General features: G+C 40.1%; 1 protein-coding gene and 1 long non-coding RNA gene across 2 annotated transcripts in view; both read right to left on the bottom strand.

The window, feature by feature from the left end:
• CRB1 (crumbs cell polarity complex component 1) overlaps positions 1 to 27,461 on the bottom strand; it is a 265,895-nt gene that overhangs the window by 236,295 nt on the left and 2,139 nt on the right. The window lies entirely within an intron of this gene.
• Positions 11,494 to 16,170, bottom strand: LOC139176453 (uncharacterized). The gene is made up of 2 exons (XR_011560961.1): positions 12,357 to 16,170; positions 11,494 to 12,239 (listed from the first exon to the last, which is right to left on the bottom strand). It is a non-coding gene; the product is annotated as an uncharacterized lncRNA (long non-coding RNA).

Genomic DNA, 27,461 nt, shown 5'->3' with positions numbered 1-27,461 from the left:
CTGTACTTATCATCATCTTCTAACCGCTAAGTGCCCTTGAAAGGTTAGATAAGTGGGAAATAGTAACATTGGTTTGGGGTTTGGTTTTTTTTTTTTTTCCTTCTTGCAATATGCCTTTCAAAATTAATTTGGTGCTCGCTGTTTAGGACTCTCAGGATTAGAATGGATCAATCAACATTTCAACAGTGTCAACCTTGGTTATACAATTCCAATATGCAAATGGAAGTTACCAATACACAACAGTTGTCTATAAGCATAACTAGAAAATATTTTGGAAACATTCAAGTTTTGAGGGGACTATTCTGACAGTAGAAGAAGTATTTAAGACTATTTGTACCAGACTTTGCTAGAAAAACATTTAGTTGGAAACATTATGAGTGAAAAAGGTTTGGCACTAAAAAGATCAGATCAGATCAGATCAGATCAGTCGCTCAGTCATGTCCGACTCTTTGAGACCCCATGAATCGCAGCACACCAGGCCTCCCTGGCCATGACCAACTCCTGGAGTTCACTCAGACTCACGTCCATCGAGTCAGTGATGCCATCCAGCCATCTCATCCTCTGTCGTCCCCTTCTCCTCCTGCCCCCAATCCCTCCCAGCATCAGGGTCTTTTCCAATGAGTCAACTCTTCGCATGAGGTGGCCAAAGTACTGGAGTTTCAGCTTTAGCATCATTCCTTCCAAAGAAATCCCAGGGCTGATCTCCTTCAGAATGGACTGGTTGGATCTCCTTGCAGTCCAAGGGACTCTCAAGAGTCTTCTCCAACATCACAGTTCGAAAGCATCAATTCTTCGGTGCTCAGCCTTCTTCACAGTCCAACTCTCACATCCATACATGACCACAGGAAAAACCATAGCCTTGACTAGACGAACCTTTGTTGGCAAAGTAATGTCTCTGCTTTTCATTATGCTGTCTAGGTTGGTCATAACTTTCCTTCCAAGGAGTAAGCGTCTTTTAATTTCATGGCTGCAGTCACCATCTGTAGTGATTTTGGAGCCCAGAAAAATAAAGTCTGACACTGTTTCCACTGTTTCCCCATCTATTTCCCATGAAGTGGTGGGACCAGATGCCATGATCTTCGTTTTCTGAATATTGAGCTTTAAGCCAACTTTTTCACTCTCCACTTTCACTTTCATCATGAGGCTTTTTAGTTCCTCTTCACTTTCTGCCATAAGGGTGGTGTCATCTGCATATCTGAGGTTATTGATATTTCTCCCGGCAATCTTGATTCCAGCTTGTGTTTCTTCCAGCCCAGCATTTCTCATGATGTACTCTGCATATAAGTTAAATAAACAAGGTGACAATATACAGCCTTGACGAACTCCTTTTCCTATTTGGAACCAGTCTGTTGTTCCATGTCCAGTTCTAACTGTTGCTTCCTGACCTGCATACAAATTTCTCAAGAGGCAGATCAGATGGTCTGGTATTCCCATCTCTTGAAGAATTTTCCACAGTTTATTGTGATCCACATAGTCAAAGGCTTTGGCATAGTCAATAAAGCAGAAATAGATGTTTTTCTGGAACTCTCTTGCTTTTTCCATGATCCAGTGGATGTTGGCAATTTGATCTCTGGTTCCTCTGCCTTTTCTAAAACCAGCTTGAACATCAGGAAGTTCATGGTTCACATATTGCTGAAGCCTGGCTTGGAGAATTTTGAGCATTACTTTACTAGCGTGTGAGATGAGTGCAATTGTGCGGTAGTTTGAGCATTCTTTGGCATTGCCTTTCTTTGGGATTGGAATGAAAACTGCCCTTTTCCAGTCCTGTGGCCACTGCTGAGTTTTCCAAATTTGCTGGCATATTGAGTGCAGCACTTTCACAGCATCATCTTTCAGGATTTGGAATAGCTCAACTGAATTCCATCACCTCCACTAGCTTTGTTCGTAGTGATGCTTTCTAAGGCCCACTTGACTTAACTAAAAAGAAACTTTTTTTAAAAAAGGGGGTGACCCTGAGGTCAATCTTTAAGGAAAAGTTAATATAACCTGGGTGGCTTTTGACTTAACCTCAAAAATGTATACATTCTTAACTGCACAAAGTTGTATTTATGATTGCTCCTGATTAGTTATGTATCTCATTAAAACCAAGACATCATCATTTGTAAGGTGCATCCTTCTTTTGGTGGCTCAGTGGTTAAAGAATCCACGTGCTGATGCAGAGGACATGGGTGGGTTTGATCCCTGGATCAGAAAGACACTCTGGAGAAGGGAATGGCTACCCACTCTGGTATTCTTGCCTGGAGAATTCCATGGACAGAGGAGCCTGGCAGGCTACAGTCCATAGAGTCCCAAGTGTCAGACACGACTTAGCGAGTAAACAATCATTCTTTCAAATATCACTAAGAAGGAAAAATGCTGCCAATTAAACTACGACAAGGTATTGATTGCAAGTCACATCGGAGATGTTAAAATATAGAGGAAAATACTTCTTAGAACTGTTGAAATAAATATCATACAATGATAAGTATATGAAAGATACGGATACTAAGAGCAGGAGTGCAGATAGCCTTCTGTCAAAGTATCTTCTTTCCTAACCAACATTTCGACCAAAGCTGCATTCACCAGGGCCTAAACCTGAAGAAGCCTACCTGAATTTACACAGCCTTAATTATTTTCATGTTGATTGAGCAGGTGTTCTACTCAGCTCTGTTGCTAAAGTTCTAATAACTCATTCTGTTATGTGATCCGGGGGTCAGCAAGCTTTTATAAAGGATGGGATAATAAATATTTTAGGGTTTTGAACTGTAACAGTCTCTGATGTAACTACTAAGCCCCAGTCACTGTAGCACAAAAGCAGCTGTGTAGAATTAAAACTTTATTTACAGACACTGAAAGTTGGACTTTCATATGGTTCTCATCTGTCATTAAATTTTATTCTTCTTTTGCTCTTTTTTCAATCACTTAACAATGTAAAAATGTTCTTGGGACCTCTTTCAGGAAAATGGAGTAGACATTTTTTCCTATTCCTTCTGCTAATTACAACTAAGAAACGTGTACATTATACATACAAAGCAAACATAAGGAGACTCTGGAAGACAGAAGAAACCAGCCTGGCTACTGGACTTCAGGCTCTACAAATGGGACTATGATAAGCTCTTTAGGTTTTGCAGGGGGGCTGGGGGATTTGGCCCTGTATATCCCAGACTTGAATCTGAAGAAGTTACAAACTCAAAAATGCTGATGGATGTAGACAAATAAAAGTTGAGCAAAAGCCTGCTCTCTTTAACCAAAGATTAGAAAAGAGGCAACATAGTAAGACAGACAAGTCACTACTAACCAGATGAACAATTAAAGTACTATGAACAACTCTGTGCCCACCCATTTGGTAACTTAGATAAAATGGAATATTTCCTTTAGAGACAGAATATACAAAATCTACACAGGAAATAGTAAATTATCTGAATAGGCCTATATCTATTAAAGAAATTAAATTAATAATCTTCACACAATAATCTTCAAAATATAAAAGTGCTACGCCCAGGCTGTTTTACTGGTAAATTCTACCAAACATTCAAGGAAAAAATGATACCAACTCCCCACAGCCTCTACTAGAAAACAGAGACTACTTCCTAATTCATTCTATGAGGCCAACATTAAACTAATGCCTAAAACAGGTAATGGTATTAGAAGAAAGGAAAACTATAGATCAATATATCCCATGAACATAGATGCAAAAAATCCTCAGTAAAATACTCACAAATTGAATCAAAAAAATATGTAAAAAGAATTATATACCATAACCAAATGGGATTGATTCCACATATGCAAGACTGGTTCAACATTTGAAAATCAATGTAATCTGCCACATTAAAAGGCTTAAAGAAAAAATCATATAGCATATCATTAGATGCAGAAAAGGCTATTGACAAAATTTAACTCCCACGCATGATATAAACACTTAGAAAAACAGAGATTGAGGGAAACATCTTTAACTTGATAGAGTACATCTACCCAAAACCCCACAGCTAACCCCTAATAATGGAACATGGAATGCTTTCACCAGAAGCTCAGGAACAAATCAAGGATGTCCACCCTTACTTTTCTTTTCAACATAGTGCTGAAAGTGCTAGTCAGTGCAATAAAGCAATAAAAGAAAATAAAAGCCATACAGATCATACTTACACAATGGGTACAGAGCTACTTCTCAAGTAAATACCATAAAACATAAGGCTATAATCACACCACCTTACTTCTGTCTGTAACACGTTTGCACTAGAGCTCATAGGAGCAGAACTATGTGATAAGGTCAAGAATTCCAACCTGAACCAAAACTAGAACCGGAGGATAAGCCACAAGGGCATGGCTTCAGGATAAGCCTAACACAAAATAGAAAGAACATCCCCAAGTTTCACTCATGGCCCCCAGTCAAGTCACCAGAAAATGATTTAATTCAGGAAGTCTAGTCATTGATAAATGTTCATTTTTCTCTTTGGACTGTGCAGTGTTTGAGAAGAATAAATGATCCAGTATCCTGGTTCCTAAAATCCTTCTCCTTGCAAGATATTTCTTGTTTCTACCCTCTGGCTCTGTAACAAACTACTCTAGAACTTAGGTACTTAGAAAGCCGACCACTTATCTAGTTGTGAGTCTGAGGTCTGAACCACTCAGCTGTCTCTTCTGGCTTGCTCATGCCCCCATGCACTCGGCTGGTGGTTTGGCTGGTGGGTAGGTGATTAAGAGAGCCTTAGTCATATGACCAGTATTTGGCATATTACCCATGGGAGCAGCGCAGGTCCCGGGCCGGCCTAGTATCTGTCATCACAGCAGGTTAGCACAGGCTACACCACAGGGTGCTCACAGGATTCCAGGAGCAGCGGGAGAGCCGGCCACAGAGCGCTCCATACTTCAAGCCTCTGAAGAGCTGCCTTTGCTGGGTGATCAGCTCTTATTACCTCCACCAGATGCTGATGCCTCTCCCGCCTGCTTGCCCCTCAGCATGAGGAACCCAACGTGCCTGGGTAGCAACTGTATTGGAGAGTTGCATGAGTGCTCAGTCATGTCCACCTCTTTGTGACTTCACAGACTGTAGCCCACCAGGCTCCTGTATTCATGGAAAATTTTAAGTCAGTAATACCAGGGTGGGTTGCCACTCCGTTCTCCAGGGGAACTTCCGAACCAAGGAAATCAAACCCACGTTTCTTACATCTCCTGCATTGGCTGGTGGATTCTTTATCACTGAGCCACTTCGCAAGCCCATAGTGGGACCCAAATGCAATTATTTCCCCTTTGAAATGAGGTCCTATAACATGTTTCAGTGTCTCAAAGTTACAGGGACAGAAGGTACAAGTCCACCAACTGGGCCCCCATAAGGTGGGCAGGCTGGGTCACTCCTGCTTCCACTCTCGGTTCCCACATACTTGCCAATGGGGACACAGAGCCACATGTGCTCACTGATTTGCAACAAGCGCTACTTCCTGGAGGATGACGTTTGAATTGTTTATGAGCTGACTTCTTCAGTCCAGTTCAATCGCTTAGTCGTGTCCGACTGTTTGCTCCATGGACTGTAGCACGCCAGGCTTCCCTGTCCATCACCAACTCCCGGAGCTTGCTCAAGCTCATGTCCATCGAGTCAGTGATGCCATCCAGCCATCTCACCCTCTGTCGTCCCCTTCCCCTCCCGCCTTCAATCTTTCCCAGCATCAGGGTCTTTTCCAATGAGTCAGTTCCTCGTATCAGGTGGTCAAAGTATTGGAACTTCAGCTTTAGCATCAGTCCTTCCAATGAGTATTCATGACTGATTTCCTTTAGGATGGACTGGTTGGATCTCCTTGCAGTCCAAGGGACTCTCAAGAGTCTTCTCCCAATACCATAGTTCAAAAGCATCAATTCTTTGGTGCTCAGCTTTCTTTATGGTCCCTCTCACATCCAAACATGACTACTGGAAAAACCACAGCTTTGAGTAGACGGACCTTTGTTGGCAAAGTAAAGTCTCTGCTTTTTAATATGCTGTCTAGGTTGGTCATAGCTTTTCTTCCAAGGAGCAAGTGTCTAGCTTCATGACTGCAGTCACCATCTGCAGTGATTTTGGAGCTTTTGACAGACGTTCCCATCTTTCTGTCCGGCCAGCAGCTGCTCAGTGAGATTATAACTAATATGACCTGTGGGTTCCAAGGGCACATGCCCTCCCCTGCCCCACAGAAAGAAGCTATGTGGACAACACTGGGCAAGTGAATGTCCTCACAGGTGTTTCAGTGCTATCCACCACTGCCATCAGTTCAGGCTTCCAGGAGCCACTTAAGTAGTTAAATAGGCCTTGATGAATGTGAGCCCAAGTTGTTAGGATCACAAATAGCTTTCATCCTTGTCCCCATGGTTTCTCCACCTTTGAAACCATTTTGCTAATGTAACAGGCTGACTGATGACAGCTGGGTGAGGCATTCTATCTATTTAGTGTTTCTGCAATAGTGGATACTTTCAGACAGTCTTTTACATATATGTGGTTCTTTATTGTTGCATAACAAAGTCCTCCAACACTGGCAGCTTGAAACAACACACATTTGTCTGCATTAGCTCACACACAGGAGTCCAGAAACAGCTGCTTCTGGTTCTGGTCCTGAAGAGGCTGCAGTCAATTTGCTGTCCAGGGTTGCAGTCTGGGGACTAACAGAACCACTTCCAGGCTTGCTCACCTCTGTTGGTGGGAGGCCTCTGCTCTCCGTCTCAGGGGGCTCTCCGGTCCCCTGTTCCTCATGATGTGGCGCCTGGCTTCCTTCAGAAGAAGGGATACAAGGGAGGAGCAGGAAGCTATGGTGCCTTCTGCCAACTAGTCTCCAAAGCTGCTCATCATTACTTTCCCTTTATTCTATTCATTAGAAAGAAGCCTATCCCAAAGTCAAAAAGAGGAAAACTAGAATCTAACTCTTGAAGAAGAGTATCAGAGAATTTGGGGACACTTAAAACCATTACCACAAGTGGTACAAAGATCTTTAGACAGTGTGTCCACTCCCATAGGCCATCCACATGTCTATACCCCATCCCACTTCTTTGTGAAAGTCATTCAGGTTCTCTAAGAAGCAGACACAGAGATGGAGTTAGGAGAAATACTTATTTGTTGGAGGAGGCAGGTAACACAAGGTAAAGACAAATGGAGGAACAGACTTTGGCAGGGGATTGATCAAATCATGATGCAGGATGGATAAGTTGTCTGTGAGCTCAAGGGGAGTTCTGCAACAAAGAGATCATTAGAAGAGTCCATAAGAGAGATCTCACACTGGGCAGAAATGGCTAGGCCCATGTATCCCCATCTTACTCACTGGCTTCCTTGAGAGGACCATGAACTTGGCGCAAGAGTTAGGCGGGTATTGAATAAGAAAACAGGTTGTCAGCCAACCATATGGTACTAACATCAGGAGAAATTTGGCTCCCAGCTTCATGCATTCTTGACCAATGTTGATGACAAATAGTCAAGTATAATGGCTATCCCCCAAGAAAGGCCTGGTGAGCTAAGGGCTCAGACTTCTCACAGACTAGGATTTAGGTCGTATCACTAATGAGTTGTATCACCTCTTTACATCAGGTGGCCAAAGTATTGGAGCTTCAGCGTCACCATCAGTCTTTACAATGAATATTTAGGATTGCTTTCCTTTATGATTGACTGATTTGATATCCTTGCTGTCCAAGGGACTCTCAAGAGTTTCCACAGTTCAAAAGCATCAATTTTTCAGCTCTCAGCCTTCTTTATGGTCCACTCTTAAATAGATACATGACTACTGGAAAAACCATAGCTTTGACTATACAGACCTTTGTCAGAAAAGTTAGTGTGTCTCTGCTTTTTAATAAGTTGTCTAGGTTTGTCATAGCTTTTCTTCCAAGGAGCTGTCTTTTAACTTCATGGCTGAGCACTGAAGAACTGATGCTTTTGAACCGTGGTGCTGAAGAACACTCTCGAGAGTCTCTTGGACTCTTAAGAGATCAAATTAGTCAATCCTAAAGGAAATCAATCCTGAATATTCATTGGAAGGACTGATGCTGAAGCTGAAGTTCTAATACTTTGGCCACCTGATGCGAAGAACTGACTCACTGGAAAAGACCCTGATGCTCGGAAAGATTGAAGGCAAGAGAAAAAGGGGATGACAGAGGATTAGATGGTTGGATAACATCACTGACTCAACAGACATGAGTGAGCAAACTCTGGGAGATAGTAAATGATAGGGAAGCCTGGTGTGCTGCAGGGCATGGGGTCACAAAGAGTCACATACAACTTAGTGACTAACCCTTAGCAACAACAGGGTCTATTGCGGTAGCATTAGATAAATCATTACCATATATACATTTTGAGAATCCTTCCCATTGGAAACCTGACCTCTTCTTGGCTCAATGGGTTTGAAAAGTGGTTCAAATACAAAAACTGGAAAAGGAATCATGAGTATTTTTTGAAGTATCTGGCTTCAGCCTCCTGGTCATCCATTCTTGATTTCTCCTCATTATGTAGACTTAGTGGTGTCCATGTGGGCTGTCCATTTCTCTTGCTTCTTTGGGGCCCCACATATCGGGAGCCACAGCCTCTCGTGGGTCAGTTCTGACTGCCACTCAAACCTTGCTCCTCTTTACCATAACTTCACCCACCTGATTCCTAACTGCTAAGCATGGCCATTTGGTCTCCACTGTTTTAGGGGGTTATATCCATTAGTCCAGTTCTTTAAAAGTGAAGTCTTTTCCTATTGCTATTGTAACAGTACCAAAAACAGTGGCTAAAAGCTACACAAAGTTATTCTCTTGCAGATCTGGAGGTCAAAATCCGAAACGAGTCTCACTGGGCTAAAATCAGGGTTCGCTTAGCTACATTCCTTCAGAAGGCTCTAGGGCACAATCACTTGCCTTCTCCAGCTGCCACAGGCTACCTGCATCCTTGGCTCATGACCACTTCATTCCAACCTCTGATCCCAAGTCATACCTCATTCCCCGACCCTCTCTCTCACATAAAGACCCCTGTGACTAGAGTAGGCCCACCCGATTAATACAGGATCAGCTCCTCATATCAAAATCCTTAATCAAATCTACAAGGTCCATTTTTCCATGAAGGTCACATCTTCACAGGTTCTGGGAACTAGGTGCTGAACATCTCTGGGAGGCCATTATCATGCTTACCTGGGTTTCCCAGGTGGAGATGTGGTAAAGAATCTGCCTCACAATGCAGGAGACACAGGAGCTGCAGGTTTGATCCTTGGGTTGGGAAGATGCCCTGGAGAAGGGAATGGCAATGCACCCCCATATTCTTGCCTGGAGAATCCCATGGACAGAGGAGCCTGGCGGGCTGCAGTCCATGGGTTCGCAAAGGGGTCGGACACGACTGAGCGTGCACACATGCATGCTATCCTGCATACCACAAACAGCCTCTTACTCTGGCCTGTGGAGGAGAACTACTCCTGAGATTCTTTCCACGGTTGGTGCCCCTCTCACCAACTCATTCCCCACTGTGGACCAAGAATCTTTCAGGCCCCCATGGAGCCAGCCCCTAGTGGGCTTCCCTAGCGGTGTGTCCAGTCTAGCAGGCCCACTTTGCCTAGCCGTTTGCCATCCGCCATGTCAGTTCTGGCATTTCCACCTTGCTTGTCATGGCTGCATGGCTGCTTGCCTTCTCCCTGGTACTAATGCCGACCTTTCGGTATGGACGCACTGTTTCCCAGGGTCCTTGCTCAGCTGTGATACCCTGTATCCTCAGAGTGTTTCCGTATTGTACTTGATCCACTTTACGATACACCTCTCTTCGGTTCCACCACCCTCAGAATCCGGTTCCAGGCTTATTCTCCTGAATAGGCAGGTAAAAACCGTATGAGACAAGTCCGGCAGCAGACAAGGTGGAGGACACTCTTCAAATTTTAAATGCAAATTGTGAAAGCATTGGTAATTAGATGGGGAGGAGACAGTCCTGTCCTACTTGCATTGGGCAAAGGCGTTTTTTCCTTCACATAAAGCCCTCAAGGGCATTCCGCCCTGTCTCATGAGTACAGATTTAGAGGTAACACAGACAACTCAGTGAATCTGCTCTCAGCCTTAGGATCCTGTCACTACAGGACTGTGTGTCTTAAATTTTACTCTAATTATTGAGGGTTTGTTAAATCCTACCCACCTGTGCTATCATTCAGGTAAGACTGCAGATGGAGTACATGAAGCAAACGTTGTGTCTTATGTAATACTTTATGTTTGTATGTGTAAACTTTATTAAATGCTCTAAAGAAACCTAACCGACAGTTCTCCTGAATCCGAGGTGTCTTTAATCATCATACAATGTTCTACTTTCCATATGAAACGCTCCATCCATTCCCCTCCTCACCTTTAGTCTTAGCTCTTCTCTGAAAATTATCTTATCAAATTCATCTCATTTTAGATATTGATATACTGAAACCTAGTGTCTTGTTGCTCTAATTTATTTAAGTCCTGGATTTTAGGTGACATGGACTCACCATCAGATAGAAGTTGCTGAGGAACAAGAAGGAAAGGGCAAACGCTGAGGAGGATACAAGTCATCCTTCCTACCTTTATTTCACTCAAACATTTTTTCACTCCCAGTATGCCTTTACTTAAGTCTTTTCAATACTTCTGTGCTCTCCCAGAACATAGTTTTAAGCCATTCTGAAAGGAGTTAATCTGAGAAGGTGGGAGAGAAAGCAGAAGAGCCGACTGGAGGGTTTTCCTTTTGTTCTTCCCTCGTAGAAGCAAGACTGCGAATGAGCTGGACTCTGACTGTAAGAGGTGAAGTGAGGGAGGGCATTAGAAACAGAAACCCAGGCTCTGAGCTCACCTTCCCTTTGACGTGAGGCTGGCTGCCCTGGCCCGGAAGAACTGGAAATCAGTCCTTAATATTCACTAGAAGGATTGACGCTGAATCTGAAACTCCAATACTTTGGCCACCTGATGTAAAGAGCTGACTCATTGGAAAAGACCCTGATGCTGGGAAAGATTGAGGGCAGGGGGAGAAGGGGACAACAGAGGATGGGATGGTTGGATGGCATCACCGACACAATGGACATAAGTTTGAGCAAGCTCCAGGAGTTGGTGGTAGACAGGGAAGCCTAGCATCGCTCAACCTCAGTCAGGGATGCCATCCAACCATCTTATCCTCTGTCATCCCCTTCTCCTGCTGCCTTCAATCTTTCCCAGCATCAGGATCTTTTCCAATGAGTCAGTTCTTTGCATCAGGTGGTCCAAGTATTGGAGCTTCAGCTTCAGCATCAGTCCTTCCAATGAATATTCAGGACTGATTTCCTTTAGGATTGACTGGTTTGATCTCCTTGCAGTCCAAGGGACTCTCAAGAGTCTTCTCCAACACCACAGTTCAAAAGCATCAATTCTTCGGCACTCAGCTTTCTTTAGAGTCCAGCTCTCACATCCATACATGACTACTGGAAAAACTATAGCCTTGACTAGACAGACCTTTGTTGGCAGAATCTTAAAACCTTATGATATTCTACAGTCTATTCCCACAGACCTTTGGTCATCTTCTCACCTAGGAAGTTTCATGTAATTTTTCCCAAACATTGATTAAACCTGAAGGAAAGGGCCTTAAAGCAAACTTCATTTATTCTTTTCCTTAAAATAAGAGGCTGGTGGCAAGTTTAAAGAGAAGTTGGCAAAATCAAGGCTTGTGTCTGAGCAAAGAGGAAATGCTGGGAATCCAGGAAGTTAGTGAATTTCTTTATACAAAATGACTGTGTCATATTATTCTTTACTGACAAATCATGTCGCTAATCTTATAAAAATACTTTTAACTTCTTTGATCTCAAGAAGAGTACACCATAGTACTCTTCCTGGCTACAGAAAGAGAAGTAACACTTGGCATGAATTAAAATATTTTAAATTGACAATGGTAAAAAGCAAGTTGCAAATTATTACCCTGAGTGGAACAAGCTTTGCAATTAATTTAAACTATGGGAAGAAGCAATCTTTAAAGAAATGATGGTGTAGAATTAAGCAAATGTGTATCACTAGCCCAATAACATATTCAAAATCAATATAATAGTCTGAAAGGAAGTTTGATGGCCTCATGGCAGGGTCACACATACTGAGAAAGGCTGTGGTTGGGTATTGACTGAGGATTGACAACATGGGTTTTTAAACCTTGCAAAAATCCATAATTGTTAATATGATCAAAGATAGCGGCCTATAGCAGAAAACCTCAAAATAGAGGCTTACAGGAGCTAGAAGCCTCTCTTGCTAGAGCCTCTCTTGCTCTTCATCCCAGCATCTTGCCTGAAGGTCTACAATGGCTGCTTAATCTCTTGCTGCTCTTCATGCAGGCACTGGAGGCAGTAGGAGAGAGTAAGCAGGAGTAAGTGTCGCAGACCACAGATCTTATATCTTAAGAAGTCCCCCTGGAAGTCCTACCCAACAGTTACACTTAACATTTCCTTGCCCACCTGTTGACAAGTCATGCATCTCTGAGGCCACATGAGCTGAGACGATGTGGTCTTTTCCTCTGAGTGGCAATCTTGGTGTTCTGCTACGGGCAGGGGAGGAGAGAAGAGCTGCTGGGATAGGCAATTAAGAGTCTGAGTCACCATTTCTCTAAGTCACGATTAAGGGAGTTCTATCAGTTTTGGCCAAGGAAAAACCATAATAGTTGATGGACATATTTGAGACATTAGCTGCAATGCAACTTGCCTGCCTTCAAGTGTCTAAAATAAAAATCAAGACATTGCTATTTGGGTAACAGGAGTTGACAAAGATAAGTCTAACATAGCTATTAAACAATGATCATGTCTGGGCCATGCAGTCAGGCCACCCAGCCTGAATGGTGGTAAGTATAAACTTGGGTAAGTCACAAGACAATTCAGATTCCTCTTCTCTGAAGTGAGGAAAAATGGTACCTATTTATTGAGGTTGCTGTGAGAACTAAATAACTTTCTGTTTTTTCTGTTAAAAACAGAAAGTTAATCAGTAAAAAATTCTGCTGAGACACAACTGATTGGTAATCAATAAATATGGCTGTTATTAAAAATCTATATTAATGTTATATCTAAAGTGAAGTGAAGTAGCTCAGTTGTGTCCAACTCTGTGACCCCGTGGACTGTAGCCCACCAAGCTCCTCCATCCATGGGATTCTCCAGGCAAGAATACTGGAGTGGGTTTCCATTTTCTTCTCCAGGGGATCTTCCTGACCCAGGGATTGAACCCAGGTCTCCCACATTGCAGGCAGATGCTTTAACCTCTGACCCACCAGGGAAGCCCAATGTTATATCTAAGACACACATTAAAAGCCTTCATACTACATGAAGGCATATAATGAAAACAAAAAATTCAACTAAATGAACATATTAGTTTTATGCTTATTAAATAAACATTTAATTTTAGAGCACACATTATTATTACTGCTGCTGCTGCTGCTGCTAAGTCGCTTCAGTCAGGTCCGACTCTGTGCGACCTCATAGACAGCAGCCCACCAGGCTTCCCTGTCCCTGGGATTCTCCAGGCAAGAACACTGGAGTTCGTTGCCATTTCCTTTTCCAATGCATGAAAGTGAAAAGTGAAAGTGAAGTCGTTCAGTCGTGTCCGACTCTTAGCGACCCCATGGACTGCAGCCTACCAGGCTCCTCTGTCCATAGGATTTTCTAGCAAAAGTACTGGAGTGGGGTGCCATTGCCTTCTCCACATTATTACTGCACATAGTCTAATAATCTGTATTTCATAGAGAATTTTAAATGAATACAGACTGCTAAAGAAAACCACTGCAAAAACTTCACAATAAGTAGGGCTGTATTTCTCTTTATTATGAATTGTTAGCATACATTTTTGCAGTATTAAAAACCAAGAAAGTCATAGGCAGTATCCAAAAAAGAGAATAAAAAAATACACTTAGCTTAAAAATCACTTGATCCTAATTAAATCAAAAGTATACTATAGAATAAAGCCCAGATTCCTATTAGTGAAATTTCATTTATTTAAAGTTTCATAAAATCTAATCTGCATTCCACATGGAAATAATCATTTCTCTAATATTTTTTATAAAGTATACTCATTAAAGGAACTGTGGAAATATTGATACACTGATGAATTGCACCCTCCAGTGGGAAAAAAAATGTTTATCCATAAAAATTTAGTGTGCTTCTGCAGTGCAGGTTTAATACATTCAAAAGAATTTTCACCTAAAAAATTTAATGTAACTGTGTTTTATGACCTTCACTAATGTATATCAGCATCTATTCATTTCCTCTGGGTTCCAAGGAAGTTGCTCTGAGTTTCAGAATCTATTACATAAATAGGCCATTAAATTCTGGGAAAGTAAAACACTTTCAAAGCAAAAATACAATTATGTAAAGTTTAAAAATAAAATTAAATTAAAAAAATAAAAAAAAAAAAAGAAAAGTAAAAGATAAAATTGGACACACACACTCATATATTGGTTGTTTTCTAGAAGAATATCCTTTACTCTGTGGTTGCTGCTCTGCGACCCTTCAGTCGTGTCTGACTCTGTGCGACCCCATAGACGGCAGCCCACCAGGCTCCCCAGTCCCTGGGATTCTCCAGGCAAGAACTTACTCCGTATTTAATGTAGAAATAATTTAAATATACTATACCACATCACCAGACAAATGTTTCATTCTTATTCAAAACATGTATGATTTTTTCAATGGGAAAAAATGTGAATCACTGATTGTAAAATTATTATTTTTCAGAAAGAACTGAAAGGCTGAGCACTCTCTATGATTTTCACTATAGTCTGAAAAGCATACAAGCTGACACCAACAGGATGTAAGAGGTATGCTTTGACTCCAAAACTGAACTCATCCCACGATATTCTATGCCACTCCCACGGTTACCGACCCCTTGCTTCTCATGAATCAACAGCACACTATCAAAACCAGGAGCAGGGATCACCTAAAACTGAGGTCTTTTTCTTAACCGTCATCTCTCCTTGAAATGCCTCCCTCCTTTGCTTTCTTCTCTCTGCTGCAATGTGACCTCTAAAAATCTCCTTTATTTTCCCGATCCTTCTCTAGCCTTGCCTTACACACCGTACACAGTAGGCAAAATGAAAGCCTGATAACCCAACTTGACCACCTTCCATCCCAGCACACTCTAGAGGATTTACAAGTCTCTTCCTTGCAGATGGCCATGCTAAGCAATAAAATTTTCACTCCACGTTACTACTTTGCCAAACAAACATCTGATGTCCTTGACAAATCAACTTAAAGCTTTCTGGCAGAAGAAAGCAAACCCGATCTCTGTTACCTGAGGCTCTTACAGCACAGGGCCTAATTCTGACACCCTCCATCTCCTCCCTGCTTCTTTCATCTTGTCTCATATCAGAAACCCTTCTAGAACCAGCGTAGGCACTGAGCTGTCAAGTATGCTTTGTTCTCACCCCTCTTGAATACCTTCCTCAACCTAATTCAGTGTGTTGCAGGTTCCAGGTTTAATTTCTACTTCTTCAAAGTGTTTTGTTTAATCCACTTGTTTTACTTATTACAAATATTTCTCCTTTATTTTACTCAGTTCTTACTTTTTTTCATCCTTTAAAAACGTAACCCCCATTCCCTCAACTTTTTTTTCACTTAAAGGTGGTTGATTTACAATACTGTGCTAGTTTCAGGTGTAAAGAATAGTGATTCAGTGTTTTTACATATTATATTCCTTTATAGGTCACTAGAAGATAATGAGTAGAATTCTCTGCGCTATACAGTGTATCCTTGTTGCTTACCTACTTTATATAGAGTATCTTGTATCTGTTAATTCCATACCACTAATTTGTCCCTTCAGGGGTGAAGAATCTGCCGTCCTGTGTAGGAAATGTAGGTTGGATCCCTGGCTGGTAAGCTAAGATCTCATATGCCTCAGGGCAACTAGAGAAGCTCTCACACCACAGCGAAGATCCCTCTGTTCCAACTAAGACCCCATTCAGCCAAATAAATAAACTTTTAGGGAAAAACGGGATGCTTTCCTGGTGGCTCAGACTGTAAGAATCTTCCTGCAATGCAAAAGACCCTGGTTCATCCCTGCATTGGGGAGATCCCCTGGAGAAGGGTATTGTGACCCACTCCAGTACTCTCGCCTGGAAAATCCCATGGACGGAGGAGCCTGGTAGGCTGCAGTCCATGGGGTCGATAAAAGTCGGACATGACTGAGCGACTTCACTTTCACTCTTCACTTTCATGCATTGGAGAAGGAAATGGCAACCCACTCCAGTGTTCTTGCCTGGACAATCCCAAGGACGGGGGAGCCTGATGGGCTGCCGTCTATGGGGTTGCACAGAGTCGGACACGACTGAAGCAACTTAGCAGCAGCAGCAGCAGCAGCAGAGCCATTAACACTCTTCTCCTTCCTTTCACCCTTTACCCTTTAGTAAGCACAGATTTGTTTTCTATATCTGTGAGGATGCTTCTGTTTTGTATGAGTTTTCAGATTCCATATATAACTGGTATCATACAATAGTTGTTTTTTTCTGACATTTTACCAAGTATAATATTCTCCAGGTCCATTCACGTTGCTGCAAATGGCCGTATTTCATCCTTTTACGGCTGAATAATATTCCATTCTGTATGTGTACTTCCTCTCCTGAATCCAGTCATCTGTTGATGAGCATTTGGGTTGCTTCCGTGTTTTGGCTATTATAAACAGTGCTGCTGTGAACATTGGGGTTCATGAATCTTATCCAATTATTGTTTTCATTTTTTTCTGGATATATATATATATATATATCCATCACTGGATAATACAGTAGTTCTATTTTTAGTTTATTAGGGTACCTCCATACTATTTCACATAGTAGCTGTACCATTTCCATAACCACTCCAGTATTCTTGCCTAGAAAATTCCATGGACAGAGGAGCCTGGTGGGCTACAGTCCATGGGGTCGCAAAGAATTGGATACAACTGAGCAACTGTCACACAACAATTTACAAACATTTCATTTCCTCCGTATCCTATCCAACATTTATTATTTGCAGACTTTTTGATGACAGCCATCTGATAGGTGTGAGATGATACCTCATTATGGTTTTGATTTTCATTTCTCTAATAATTAGTGAAGCTGAGCATTTTACATGTGCCTGTGAACCACCTGTATGTCTTCTGTGGAAAAATGTCTATTCAAGTCTTCTGTCCATTTCTCAATTGGATCATTTGTTTTTTGATTCTGAATTGTATGAGTTGTTTGTATATGTGGAAATTAACCCCAGTGAGTTGAATCATTTGCAAATATTTTTTCCTGTTCCTCGTTGATGGTTTTCTTTCTTTGCTGTGCAAAAGCTGTGAAGTCGATCATTATAGGTCCCACTTGTTTATTTTTTATTTCTTTTGCCTTAGGAGACTGATGAAGAGGAAAATATTGCCGTGATTTATGTCAGAGTGTTTCCCCTATGTTTTCTTCTAAGAGTTTCATGGCTTCATGTTTTACATTTAGGTCTTTAAACTATTTTGAGTTTATGTTTGTATATTATGTGAGAGAATGTGCAAAGAGATTCTTATTTTTTACTTCCCTCTCCCACATTTTGTGTTTTTGATGTCATTTTGCATCTTCAAGCTTATCACTTTACTGTTCATTGTAGTTATAGTTGCTTTCACAACTTTGTTTTCTTTTTTTAAATCTACATACTGGATTATTTAAATGATCTTCAATCCTTCTATGTATTTGCCTTTCTGTTGGGATTTTCCTTTTCCTATAGATTTTTGCTTCTTTTCCATTTAAAGGAAACCAAAAGCAATCTTGAAAAAGAACAAAGCTGGAGGCATCATACTTCCTGATTTCAAAGCAACATAGTATTGGCATGACACTGATCAATGGAATAGAATCAAGTGCCCAAAGTAATCCTGTGCATATATAGTCAATTAACTGACAAATGAGCAAGATATACAATGGGGGAAAGACATCTTTTCAGTAAACCTGTTGGGAAAGCTGGACAGCGCCATGCCAAAGAATGAGACTGGACCCCTTTTCTTACACCATGCACAAAAATCAACTCAAAAATAGATTAAAAACTTAAATGTAAGACCTGAGACCATAAAACATTTAGAAGAAAACAGCTGGCAAACTCCTTGGCATTGCTATCAGCAATGATTTTTTGGATTTAATAAAAGCAAAAATTAACATGTGGAACTATATCAAATTAAAAGCTTCTACATAGCAAAAGAAACCATCAGGAAACTGAATAGTCAACCTTCAGGATTGGAGAAAATATTTGCAAACCACTTACCTAATAAGGGGTTAATATCCAAAATATACAAGTAACTCATACGATTCAACAACAAATAACCCAATGGAAAAAACAGGCAAAGGACCTATACAGACAGTTTTTCAAAGACATACAAATGGCCAACAAGTACATGGAAGGTTGCTCAACATCACTAATCCTCAGGGAAATGCAAATCAAAACCACAAGGAGATGTCACTTCTCATCCACTAGGACGCTCATCATCAAAAAGACAAAAGATAACAATGTTGGTGAGGATGTGGAGGAAAGGAAATCTTTGTACACTGTTAGCGGAAATATAAACTGATACAACCACTGTCAAAAACAGCTTGGAGGTCCCTCGAGAAATTAAAAACAGAAGTGCCATATGATATAACAACCCCACTTTTGAGAATATATCCATAGAAAGTGAAACCATTATCTCAAAGTGATATATGCACTCCTGTGTTCACTGCAATATTCAAAATAGCCAAATTATGGAAACAATCTCAGTATCTGTAAACAGATGAATGCGTAAAGAAAATTTTATATTTCTTTATATATACTATTCAGCCTTAAGTAAAAGAAGGAAATTCTGCCTTTTGCAACCTAAAGGCATCATGCTAAGTGAAATAAGCCAGACACATATACAAAGACAAATATGAATACTATCAATATATATTACCATTTACGTGTGGAATCAAAAAAAAAAAAAAAAAAGGTCAAACTCATAGAAATGGAGAGTACAAAAGCAGTTGCCAGGGCCTGGGAGGTAGGGGAAGTAGGGAGAGACTGACAAAGGGCACAGACTTTCAGTTATCAGGTTAATAAGGTCTGACGCTCGAATACACAGCATGGTGATGATAACAACATAGATGACTGAAATTTGCTCAAAGAGTAGAACTTAAATGTTTTCACTAAAAAATGTAATGTGAGGTGATGGATGTGTTAAAAATATGTGACATGATGGATGTGTTATTTAACTTGATGGTGTATTAACTTATAATGTGTATGTATGTCAAGTCATCACATTGTACACTTTAAATATATTACAATATTATTGTCAATTATACCTTAATAAAGTTGAAAAAAAATTTTTCTAGGTAGCAGAGAAGTCCCCAAGACTATGTTAAGTTTTTATAGTCCTGTGTTTTCATAAGGTGACAATGACAAAGCTTTCTTATTCCTTGCTCAGCATATGTGACACTCTTCAACTTTGGAGTCTGAAGTCTAAGAGCCTGTAAGCACTATGACATTATCTGACACATTTTATTTATGGTACTTTTTTAAAAACTTATTTTCCTTATTAAAAAGTGTTGTTGTTGTTCAGTTGCTCAGTCATGTCCAACTCTTTGTGACCCCATGGATGGCAGCACACCAGGCTTCCCTGTCTCCCAGAGTTTGCTCCAACTCATGTCCATTGAGTCAATGATGCCAAAAATACATGTTTATAATAGAAGAATTGAAATTTTTGTTTTAATTGAAGAAAAAAAAATCTTATATCACCCCACAACCTGGAGAAAATTTCTATTAATGTTTTGATGCAATGCTTTCCAAACTTCACTCAGTATAACTTTTTTACACATGACCATACCAAGTGAACAAAAAGCACTCTTTTACACATAAAAATTATGTAAGCATTTTCTATGCTGTTACAATTACAAAATGAATATACGATTTTTATTGAATGTAATTCATATAAAATAAAATTTAACCTTTTAAACCATACAATTCAGTGGTTTTTCAATTCCTGGGTTGGAAAGATCCACTGGAGAAGGAATAGGTTACCCACTCCAGTATTCTTGGGCTTCCCTTGTGGCTCAGCTGGTAAAGAATCTGCCTGCAATGTGGGAGACCTGGGTTTGATCCCTGGGTTGGGAAGATCCCCCGGAGAAGGGAAAGGCTGCTGCTGCTGCTGCTAAGTCGCTTCAGTCGTGTCCGACTCTGTGCGACCCCAGAGACGGCAGCCCACCAGGCTCCCCTGTCCCTGGGATTCTCAAGGCAAGAACACTGGAGTGGGTTGCCATTTTCTTCTCCAATGCATAAGAGTGAAAAGTGAAAGTGAAGTCCCTCTGTCGTCTCTGACTCTCAGCGACCCAAGGCTACCCACTCAGTATTCTGGCCTGGAGAATTCCAAGCGGTTGCAAAGAGTCGGACACAACTGAGCGACTTTCACTTTCACTTAGCGTATTCACAAAGTTGCACAAGTAAAATTACAATCTAATATTAGAACAATTTCATTACCCCAAAGAAAATCTGTACCCATCAGCAGTCATTCCTCCACTCCCCTTTTCCCTAGACCCTTACAACTACTAATCTACTTTGTTTTTGTGAGTTTCACTATTAATTTTATATAAACGGAATCATACACTACGTGGTCATTTACATTTCACATTTTTTCACTTAGAAATTTTTCAAGACTCATCTATGTTGTAGCATGTATCAGTACTTTAATACCTTTCCTGATAGAACATTAAATTCTATCAATAAGCCAAATTTTAATATCTATCAGCATGGACATCTGGGTTGCTTCCACCTTTTGGCGATTATGAATAATACTGCCATAAACATTTGTGTACAAGTTTTTGCGTGAAAATGGGTTTTTAGTTTTCTTAAGTATGGTTAGATAGCATCACCAACTCAATGGACATGAATTTGAGCACACTCCAGGAGACAGTGAAGGAAGGACAGGGAAGCCTGGCATGTTGCTGTCCAAGGGGTTGCAAAGAGTCAGACACAACGTTGAGAATGAACAGGAATAAACCTAGGAGTGGAATTGCTAGGTCACATGGTAACTCTCGGAGAAGGCGATGGTACCCCACTCCAGTACTCATGCGTGGAAAATCCCATGGATGGAAGAGCCTGGTAGGCTGCAGTCCATAGGGTCACTAGGAGTCGGACACGACTGAGAGGCTTCACTTTCACTTTTCACTTTCATGCATTGGAGAAGAAAATGGCAACCCACTCCAGTGTTCTTGCCTGGAGAATCCCAGGGACAGGGGAGCCTGGTGGGCTGCCGTCTCTGGGGTCACACAGAGTCGGACACGACTGAAGCGACTTAGCAGCAGCAGCAGCAGCATGGTAACTCTTGTATTGTAACTCTTGTTTCTCTTTTTGAGAAACTGACAAAACATTTTCCAAAGCAGGTGCATTTCATGTTCCCACCAGCAGTGTATGAGGGTCTCAACTTCTGCACAGCCTTGCCAGTGTTCGTTATCTATCTTTTTAATAATGACCATCCTAGTTGGTGTGAATGTGGTAGGTATGTAACTGTGGTTTCAATTCACATTTCTATACAGACTGTGACATTTAACAACTTTTCATGTGTTTATTGGCCTTTATATATCTTCTTTGGAAAAATGTCTATTCAAATCCAATGTCCATTTTAAAAACTGGATTATTTTTTGATTCATAAAATTTTTAAATAGAATCTAGATACTAGATCGCCAGATTTATCATGTGCAAGTATTTTCTCCCATCCTTAGGTTGTCTTTTCACTTTCCTGATAGTGTCCTTTCTTTCTAGTACTTTCTTTCTGGTACTTTTACAAGACAGAGAGCTTGTCACTTTCCAACCATGGTTTTCTTACTTTTTAAAAATCTCTATTTTTCCCTTCAGAAACTAACAGGGAGCCAGCCTGCAAATCTGAGTGCCAGCCCAGCATCACATGCAGAATTTTGAAGGGGAGACTTGAAGTTAATACACAATAACTTAACAAATGGCACACAGGAAGGTAAGAGTTCCTTATCAACTGTATACTGCTTTTTTTTTTTTTAAACAACAACAAAAATAACTTTAGGGTTTAAAAAAAAAATAAGTGGTATGGTCCAGGGGTTAAGAATCCATCTTCCAATGCAAGGGACATGGGTTCAATCCCTGGTTGGGAAACTAAGATCCCACATGCCACCAGGCAACTAGGCCCCAACTACTGAGCCTAGGCGCTCTAAAGCCTGTGTGCCCCAACTAGAGGGAAGGCTCTGTGCCATGATGATGAGCCCACGTGCCATGAGGAAAGCTCCCACACACCACAACTAAGACCCAATGCAGTCAACTACTAAATAAGTAAATATAAAAAAATAACTTTCCATTTTACTGATATCTGGTTTTGGTTGTTTCCAATCTTATAATCTCTGGAAATTTTTTTGAGGTGGGGGGCAGGTGCTAATACTTGGAATTAATGCGTAGATCAAGAATTTTCAGTTTTTCTTCTAGTGTGAGCATTTAAAGTTGCCTTCTAAATATGATTTTAGCTATATCACATTTGTTTTGATATATTTTTATTATTATCCAGTTCGAAATAAGTTGTAAATTATATTGTGATTATTTTCTTTAGGCTCTTTCAGTTCAGTTCAGTCGCTCAGTCATGTCTGATTCTTTGCAAGCCCATGGACTGCAGTACGCCAGGCCTCCCTGTCCATCACCAACTCCCAGAACTTGCTCAAACTCATGTCCATACAGTTGGTGATGTTATCCAACCATCTCATCCTCTGTCATTCCCTTCTCCTGCCTTCAGTCTTTCCCAGCATCACGGTCTTTTCCAATGAGCTGGCTCTTCACATCAGGTGGCCAAAGTAATGGAGCTTCAGCTTCAGCATCAGTCCTTCCAATGAATATTCAGGACTCATTTCCTTTAGGATTACCTGGTTTGATCTCCTGGCAGTCCAAGAGACTCTCAGGAGTCTTCTCCAACACCACAGCTCAAAAGCATCAATTCTTGGGCGCTCAGCTTTCTTTAGGCTATTGACTCTATGCTTGTTGTTGTTGCTGTGTAGGCGCTAAGTTGTGTCCGATTCTTTTGTGACCCCATGGACTGCAGCCAGTCACAGTCTTCTGTCCATGGCATTTCCCAGGCAAGAACACTGGAGTGGGTTGCCATTTCCTTCTCCAGGGGGATCTTCCCAACCCAGGGGTGGAACCCGCATCTCCAGCATTGGCAGGTGGATTCTTTACCACTGAGCCATCCATGTATTAATGAATTTCCAAACATTTTGGGTTTTCAAGTTATCTTTTTTGTACTAATATGATAATGTTATATATATAATTAGTATATAAAATATTATATACTAGTTACTATATACTTGTATATAAAATATTATATAATAGTACATACTTTTCTTATATATGTAAATAAAATAGTACATATGTATATACATATGGATAGGTAGAAATTTATCAGTATATAAAATATATACATAATTGAATACAGGCATACATATTTGAAATTGCTATATCTTCTTCATGGATTGAAGACTGTATTATTATTACATGGCCTTCTATCTCAAATGAATAATTTATGTCTAAGTCTACTTTGCCTGATATTAATATAGGTACAGTAATCTATCTTTGGTTAGCATTTGCATAGTGTATAATTTTCCAACTATGTATTTTTAACTTTTCTTTAAATTTAAGCCTTGTCTACAGTAATCAAGTTTTTGTAGTAATGAAGTCTGTAATAGCAAGTTTTTATCTTTTTTCATTCAGTCTGTTAATCAGTGTCTTTTTAATTGAATAATTTGGTCAATTTCCAGTTAAGTCATTAACTGGAAATTATTACATTTGACTTTAGATCTTCCATCTTACTACATTTTTCTATTTGTTTCAAATGCTGTTGCTCTTTCTTTCCCTTTCTTCTTCTTGATTTTTCTTTCAGTGTTCAAATTCCTTACCTCTATTAGCCTACTTATTAAACATTTATTTAATTTTGATTTTAGTAGTTACCCCAGAGGCTAAACACCCTTGAGTTATTATATATAAATTAGAACTTTTAACACATGCTGAGTCTGGAGCTAGTGAATCCTCTCAAGATTGGCTTATTTCAACTAGTTTTTATCTTGCTTCTCATTTGAAGGATTTTTTCTAGCTTAGCAGTTGTCTTCTATGAGCATCATGAAGGTGTCTTTGGGCTTCAAAAACTTACACTGGGAAGTCAGCTCTTTGTCTAATTTTGCTCCTCTCATGCCAATACTCTTTTTTCTCCTGCATGCATGCCTGCTAAGTCGATTCAGTCATGTCTGACTCTGTACACCCTTATGTACTGTAGCCTGCCAGGCTTCTCTGTCCATGTGATTGTCCAGGCAAGAATACTGGAGTGGGTTGCCATGCCCTTGGCCAGGGGATCTTCCCAACCCAGGGATCGAACCTGCATCTCTTTTGTCTCCTGCACTGGCAGGGGGTTATTTACCACTAGTGCCACCTGTGAAGTCCCTTTTTTCTCCTATGGATGCTTTAAAATTTTTTTCCTTACTTCCAATTTTCAGCAGATTTATATGCCTAATTTTACTTTTCTATGAACTTATCTTGCTTGGAATTCCTACTTTTTCTTGAATCTCTGGCTTGATGTTTTTCATCAATGGGAAATTCTCAGCTGTTCTTTTTAAAATGCTACATCTTCCTCATTCTCATTTTCCTCTTCTGCTGCTGTGGTTCTATTAAGATTTATGTTTGGTGTTTTATGTGTTCTAAATATTTCTTTTCCTCTTTCCTGTATTACCTATTCTTGGTTTGTGTTTTATTCTGGATATTTCTTCTGATTTATCTTTTACTTCAACAGTTTCTCTTCAGTTCTTTCTAATCGTAGGTTAAACATACCCACTCTTCTTAGATTTACCTATTATGTTTTCCTGTCCTAGAATTTGTATTTTATTTCCATTTTTTTGTTTAAAATTTCAATATTCTCTGTCAATTCCTTGAACATATCACTCATAGTTTATATGCTGTTGCTGTATTGGTCTAATAACTTCATTTTCTTCATCTTCTGTGGATCTGTTTCATGTTTTGTGTCTTACATTTTTGGAAACAGCCTTTGTGTGTATAGGTGTGTGTTTGATACTGGATATTATATATTAAAACTTAACAAGTTAGGAATTCCTTGGTGGTATACGTTATGATACCACACTTTCACTGCTGAGGGCCAGGATCGATCCCAGTCAGGGAACCAAGATCCCACAAGTCATGTTGAATGACCAAGTTAAAAAAATAATGAGCCTGGATGATGTCATCATAATCAAGACAGGATGGGTTTTGCCTCTGGCAGGCAGGTAGGCTAAAAGAAGGAGAAATTCTTCATTGTCTTTCTCAAATAAGGAATAAAAATGTTAAGAACTTTAGTGTATGAAGACTGGTCTATTTCTGGTACATTCTTACTCACAGAGTTCCAGCTGGAAACATGGGGTGTTTATTAGGGTCCTTTTTTGTGGAAGGGGTCCTTTAATTTCAACGTTTATCTCCCTGTCTCACGGCTCTGTCAAGGATCTGCTCATGTTATCAGCCTCTCAGTTGTTTTTTTCCAGTCAGTAACTGCTTTTAGGGAGAAGCTCCCCCACCAAGGCCAGATCACTTCTTTGAGCCTCTTTTTCTTGCAGTCCAGGCCCTCACAATTCCTCATATACAACCTTGTTAGCTATGCCATGCATTCAAAACAGTAGCTTTTGTCTTAAAAAAAAAAAAATTGAACTAGCTGTTTACAGCAAGACAATTGGTTCCAGCTACTTAATACACCATTGCTGATACTGGAATTCCTCCATGTAAAATATTTTTAAGTTTATATAGTTGATTTAACAATTTTCTTCCCTTGAAGTGAACTGAAGTCGCTCAGTCATGTCCGACTCTTTGCAACCCCATGGACTATAGCCTATCAGGCTCCTCCATCCATGGGATTTTCCAGGCAAGAGTACTGGAGAGGGTTGCCATTTCCTTCTCCAGGGGATCTTCCCTACCCAGGGATTGAACCTGGGTCTCCCGCATTGTGGGCAGATGCTTTATCCTCTAAGCCACCAGGGAAGTTTTCTTCCCTTAATTGCTTCTAAATTCTGACTCATGCTGAGAGAGACCTTCACATTTTACTGTTATTTTGTTATACTCCTCTTATGGTTTCAATTTTTAAATTTATATTTTTTTATTCATCTGGAATTTATCTTAATTAGCTGAGGTTATATACAACTTACTTTTATTTCTGATGCCCACCTATTTTATCTATTTTCATTTATTGGACAGTCTTATATTTTTGTCACAGACTTGAAACTTTACCTTTTTAAATAGTAAATTGACCTGTGAATTTTGATCTGTGGACTTTCAACTTTTCCATTGTTTCATTGCATGTCTGTCTGTGACATGTTTTAATGACTTTAAGATTATCATGCAATACTCTGTATATATTTAAGGTATATAATTTGATCAGGTATATATTTGATCAGCTATATATATATATGTATACTAGTGTATACATATATGTATGTATACACTAGTGAAATTATCGCTACAATCAAAATTTTGTGTGTTTTTAATCTATACAAATTCTGATGCCACCTGCTGTGACTAAGCAACAAACTGTCATTTTAATCTGTGGTTTGTAGTTTTTTGATAAATCGAATCACATAGAATATACTCATTTTGTCTTTTATTCACAGTTATTTTGAGATATCTATTTTGTTGCCTTTGGCATTAGTTTGTTCCTTCTTACTGCTAAGTAGTGAAAGCGTTAGTCACTTAGTCATGTCTCCTCTTTGCAACCCCATGGACTATAGCCTGCCAGGATCCTCTGCCCATGGAGTTTTCCCAGGCAATGAACCTAGTCTCCTGCATTGCAGGTGAATTCTTTACCATTTGAGTAGTTTGAGACTCATCTAGGTTGTTGCCTTTGGCATTACTTTGTTCCTTATTGTAGATAGTAATGGTATTCTACATATTTATCCACTTTCCTCTTATTGGACATTCAGGTTGATCCTAATTTGGGGCTATCATAAGTAAAGCTGCTATAAAATTTTGTAAGACTCTGTGTGGATATAATGCTTTGATTTCTCTTGAATAAAGACGGACTGCCTAGCCTATATGATGTGTGATTTTCCAAAATTGTTCAACTGTTTTCTAAACTGCTTATACCATTTTACATTTCAGGAAGAAGTGAATGAAGGACTTCCCTCGTGGTTCAGTGGTTATGAATCCACCTTGCAACCCAGGGGATGTGGGTTCAATCCCTGATCTGGGAACTACGATCCCACATGCTGCAGAGCAACTAAGCTTGCATGCCTCAATTACTGAGCCCTCCCACAACTAGGGAGTCCACGCACCGAAAATGAGAAAATCTTGCCTGACAAAGCAAAAATCCCAAGAGCTGCAACTAAGACCGGATGCAGCCAAATAAATACATGTATTTTTAAATTAATGAGATTTCCAGTTGATCTATCTTCATCAGTTGATACATCTATCTTCCAGCTGAAACATCTTTTTCAACACTTGATATTATCAGTCAAATGTAGTTATTGTTATGGATGCACCTGTGGTTTTAATTAGAATCTCCTTTAAGATGCAATTTAAAGATAATACCTTTCACATATTTATCTCTTTTCAAGCAATGTCTGA

Source organism: Bos indicus, chromosome 16, assembly GCF_029378745.1.
Source record: "Bos indicus isolate NIAB-ARS_2022 breed Sahiwal x Tharparkar chromosome 16, NIAB-ARS_B.indTharparkar_mat_pri_1.0, whole genome shotgun sequence".
In the NCBI taxonomy this organism is placed as follows: Eukaryota; Metazoa; Chordata; class Mammalia; order Artiodactyla; family Bovidae; genus Bos; species Bos indicus.
This window is presented reverse-complemented; position numbering and strand designations above follow the sequence as displayed.